The sequence below is a fragment of the Propithecus coquereli genome, unplaced genomic scaffold (genome assembly GCF_000956105.1).
Source record: "Propithecus coquereli isolate 6110/MARCELLA unplaced genomic scaffold, Pcoq_1.0 Scaffold322, whole genome shotgun sequence".
Taxonomy (NCBI): domain Eukaryota; kingdom Metazoa; phylum Chordata; class Mammalia; order Primates; family Indriidae; genus Propithecus; species Propithecus coquereli.
In genome coordinates this window covers 891,272-896,771 of record NW_012148864.1, presented here as the reverse complement: position 1 = coordinate 896,771, position 5,500 = coordinate 891,272, and positions in this window count along the sequence as shown.

The following is a 5,500-nucleotide window of genomic DNA, read 5'->3' as shown; positions in this document are numbered from 1 at the left end:
TATTTTTAGTTGTCCGATTAATTTCTTTCCATTTTTAGTAGAGACGGGGTCTCGCTCTTGCTCAGGCTGGTCTCGAACTCCTGACCTTGAGCGATCCACCCCCCCTTGGCCTCCCAGAGTGCTAGAATTACAGGCGTGAGCCACCGCGCCCGGCCATGCGTCTTTTAATTACCTTTTAATCTATAGGTTCCTTTCTCCCATCTCACCCCCCAAACACACACACACACACACACACACACACACACACACACACACACTCACTAATTTATTCATTGAAGAAATCCATGCACTTTTGAGCATACCCCAATTAGGCTTTTCTTTCCCCCACAGACACCGTTATGTCCTACTCCAGTGGCTTTGAATGGTCATTCCCAGTCCTCATTTTATTCCATCGGCCACAGTTGGCACATTTCATCATCCGGATTGCCCCAGGACTCAGTTCTTGAACCACCTGTCAGTCAAGTATCACCTAGATATCACCCTGGAACACACTCTTCTCTGCATTCCAGACCCCCATATCCAACGGTATTAGACATCTTTATTCAATTGCACTTCTCCCAGTTGCAAAGGCTCAAATCTCAGGAGTCATCTTTTTCTCCTTTTTCTCCATACTCCACCAAAACTACCATACCAGCCTTTTGTCTTAGTTCTATTTAAAAATAAATACATCCCAAATATGACTAATTTTTACCATTCCCACTGCTACGGTCCTAGTCCATGCCACCATTATCTCTTACCTGGACTTCTGAAATAGCTTCCACTTTTGTCCTCCTTTGGTTTATTTGCCACGCTGTCTTAAAATATGAGAATGATCTTATGATTCCTCTATTCAAAATTCTCCAAGGCTTTCTATCAGTTTTGGAATAAAATCTGATGTCCTTCCCATGGCCTCTATATGGCCCTAGAAAATTGCAAGCGTACTCCTGCCTCAGGGCATTGCATTTGCCTGGAACTGTCCTTCTGTAGATATTCACGTGCTTCACTTCCTCACTTCACTCCATTCTCTGGTCCAATGTGAAGTTCTTTCCGGGCCACTTCATACAAAGTAGCACACCCCCAATCATTCTCTTGGGAGATGCCCCCAAACCCCTCTTACCTTCATAGAACTTATCTGAAACCATCTTATGTAGTATATTTATTTGTTTATTTCTTATTGTTTTTCTTCCCCATCAAAATATCAGTTTTATGAGTAGGGGACCTTTGTCTGTTTCCTTCATTGCTGTGTTCTCAGAACCTTGAACAGTGCGTGAAATTGGCAAATACTCAATGAATATTTATTGAATAAGTGATGAAATGAATATAATCATGATTTTCAACTGAATTCATAATGTGACTTTTCTTTTCTTTTTTTTTTTTAGTAGAGACAGGGTTTCGCTCTTGCTCAGGCTGGTTTCGAACTCCTGAGCTCGAGCAATCCTCCCACCTCGACCTCCCAGAGTGCTGGGATTACAGGCGTGAGGCACCATGCCCGGCCCTAATTGTATGTTTATAGGAGAAACTTCCGAGCAGTTTTCTAAAGAGGCTATATTATTTTTCATTTCTACCAACAATCTATGAGAGCTATAGTTGCATCCTCAGTCTGCACTTGGTACCCTCCTTTTTATTTTTAACTTTTTGCCATTCTAATAGCTGTGTAGAGGTTTTAATTTGCATTTCCTTAGTGTTATGTACCTTTCATGTGTTTATTTGCCATATCTATCTTTTCTTTGGTGAATTGTCTGTTCAAAATTGTGCCCATTTTTTAATTGGCTTGTTTTCTTACTGTTGAGTTGTAAGTGTATATATACACACATACACACACACAGACTCTGAATATAAGTCCTTTAACAGATACGTGTTTTGTAAATATTTTCTCCCAGTCTATGGCTAATCTTTTCATTTTCTTAAAAGGGTCTTTCAAAGAGCAGAGGTTTTCATTTTGATGAAGCCAGGTTTATCAATTGTTTTCTTCTATGGCTTATACTTTTCATGTCCTACCCAGGAATCTTTGCCTAACCCAAGATCACAAAGATTTTTCCTCTTTTTTCTTCTGTAAATTTTACTTTTAAGTTTTATGCTTAGATCTATGATCCTTTCTGAGTTAATTTTTGTAAAGATGCAGGTAAGGGTGGAGATTCCTTTTATTTATTTATGTTTGCACATGGAAGTCCAATCCTTCCAGAACCCGATTGATTCTGTTGGTCTTACTCCCTCTGTCATTGGTAGACAGGTTTCTAAATAATCTCTTAGCTCCTGTTAGTCTATTACTTTGTACTCTGTGGCTTGTTGATCAGTCCAGGCAGAAGAATTGGAAGATAACAAACAAAAAATTTTATCTCTAGCCCCTGCTTCTTCCTGTCATGTGATTTTTGCCACTCCCGTACTGTATATTGTTTAAGCAATCAATGTACTCTGGGTGAGAGTCATCATTAATGCATTTGTCCTTCAGTCTCCAGTAGAGTTTCAATTTCTAATCACCGTTCTTTGTTATTGTTGTTGTTGTTGCTTCGTGAGTACTAACGACCTTATCACTAACAGCAATCTCAACCACTCAGATCTTTGTATGGCAGATGGGAGGGGAGGGTGCTTGTGGTTTGCTTTCCCAGCAACATTTCTTCTTACCACCAGAGGGCAGCAGTAACCCCGGCATTGAGGAATGATACCCAGTTTACACTTTCCCAACAGAAGGATTTGTGTCCCACCTATGGGGGTCCCACTAAGGGACATTGTCAGTAATCTCTTGCAGGCTGAGGAATTTAAAATGGATTTAGAATCCTACAAAAAGGCAAGTAAGCCCTTTTGGATTACTTGTTATAGCTGACACTGTTAAAGTCTACATTGACGTTATTATGTGGAATTTTACCAAAGAAAAAATAACTGTGCCATTGTCATGTCTGTTTTTTGAATTATCACAAAACCTACCCATTTTATTGATTGACTGATTGATTTTCTACACAATCGCAAAAGGATATAAAGGATATGGGCTATATCCTACCCATTTAATGTCCCTCTTTAAGTTCCATCTCAAATGTGACCTCCAAAAGTTTCTCCAAGTTCACCCAAATAAAAGTTAACCTCTATACTCACTCACAGCCTCTTTTCTTTACTTCTTACAGCACTTCTCTACCTTAAGTTGTGATTGTGCACCTCCCTTATTTCTATGGCTGTAGTTAATTAAGTTCCTGTCTTATGTGAGCATCAGCTTTGACAATCCCCGGCGTTGCCTTGCACATACCCTACACTGAATATATTTTTGTTGAAAGTTGGACATTGAACAAAAGCAAAATAAAGAAGAAAAAACTACACGTTTCCCGAATGGCAAGTATGTACAAATTCGAGCTACCTGCTTTCAGTATAGCTTCACATCAGGAGCAAGAGTACGAGGAGGTGTGCAAAACACGTGCCTCAAGGTGCAAAATTAAGGGAGCAGCAAAACTCGGTAATCAAGATAAATTATATCTGAATGCAATATTTTAAAAATAAAAATTAAGGCCAAAATCCATGCGGGAAAAAATATTACATTTTTTTTTTTTAAGATACGGGGATTTGCTCTGTTGTCAGGCTAAAGTGCAGTGATGTGATCATAGCTCACTGTAACCTTAAGTGCCTGGGCTCAAGGGATCCTCCCACCTCGGCGCCCTGAGTAGCTGGGACTATAGGCAAGCACTCCCATGCCCAACTAATGTTTTTATTTATTTATTTATTTATTTTTGTAGAGATGGGGGTCTTTCCTATGTTGCTCAGGCTTGTTTCGAACTCTCAGCCTCAAGTGATTCTCCCACCTTGGCCTCCCAAAGTGCTGGGATTACAGGCGTGAGCCACTGTGCTTGGTCTACTATTCTATTTTATTTTCGTTTTTGAAATTTTATTAGATTTAGGGAGTACAAGTTGAATTTCATTACATGTATTTATTGTATAGTGGTGAAATCTGGGCTTTTGGTGTACCTATCACCGGATTAGTAGTTGACATACCACCATTTAAAGAGAGGCCCTTCCATGCAACTCTAACATTCAAAGACCAGAATTATTTTCCTGAAGGCCTGGGTGGCAATGCCCTCTTAGACAAGTTTTTTTAGACTTTAATAATGTGTTCATTTTCTAAAAATTCATTCATTCATCCAATATTTATTGCTCACCTACTAAATGCCAGCTACTGTCCTAGATGTTTGTAGATACAGTGGCAAAACAGATTGCAAGCCCAGGTGTTACTTCTCTCCAGTTATCTGAGAAAGTCTTTACCTACTTGGTTCTACACTGCTTTAGGTCCAAGACGAACTTCTCTTAGAACCTTGGGCCTTTGACAGAGACAGATTTTATGAATTCGGACTCCTACGGGTTCCTTTACCCCCTACAGACTCCAGTCTGTGACACGTACAGGATTTTCTGTCTTCCTGGTAAGTCTCCTTGCCTTTGTCTCCTGCCAACTCTGACATCGGAATTCCAATTTGTCCTTCAACGTATGTTAACCTGGGCTGAGAAACCCTCCAATTCGATCAGGGTGGATCAGAGTGGATAAGAGCTGAGATCCAGGAGCTCTAGGTTCAACCAGTCTGATGGGCAGTCCCGGGCAAGCCACATCTCCTCTCAGTAAAATGAGACTCAAGTGAAATCAGTGGCCCCTAAGTCATGGAAATGCTTTCCAGGTGTCCCCTGAGGCAAAAAAGAGCCAAGCTGGTGGGGTTTCAGGCTGCTCATCCTGACCCCCTTTCAACCAGAGCACCCTCAACTTCATCTCTTTTGTTTACTAGGTTTCACTTAAGATTTCATATTTTTAAAAAATTTTTGAAGAACAAGATGTACCAGAAGTTTGATAACCGCTGAATCAGGTGATTGATCTCCAAATTTCTTTGAGATCTGACATTGATTAGCTCTATTAGCATCTCCCTATAGATGTATTGTTTAGTATATGCAAATTAGAGATAGCAATCTCACAGATTTCAAAGTGCATTTGAATAGTCACGTCCAATGGGAGGAAAACCTTTTCTTCCCAAGGGCTGAAAAAAAATGTTCTGTAATTACGTAACCAGTCTACTTTATAAACAGACTTTGTTTTTTAGAGCAATTTTAGATTAACAGCAAAATCGAGTGGCAAGTGCAGTTCCCATACACCCCCTCCTCACACATGCTCACACCTTCCCATTCAACATCTCACCCTCCCCCCACCATCTACCCGACACCACAGTGGTGCATTTGATGTCAAAGAATCAACATTGACACATCATTAGCACCTAAAGTCTGTAGCTCACACTAGGGTTCACTCTTGGTGGTGTACATTCTGTGAGTTTTGACAAATATATAATGACATATATCCACCATTATAGTATCACAGAGAATAGTTTCACTGCCCTAAAAATCTCCTGTGTTCTAGGGAAGTCAGCCCTCCCTCCCACCAAACCTGGAAATCACGGATCTTTTTATTGTCTTTTTATTTCCATCTAGGATCATACAGTAAAAGACTTTTCTGATTGGCTTCTTTCACTTAGTAATATACATTTAAGGTTTCTCCATTTTTTGTGTGTGT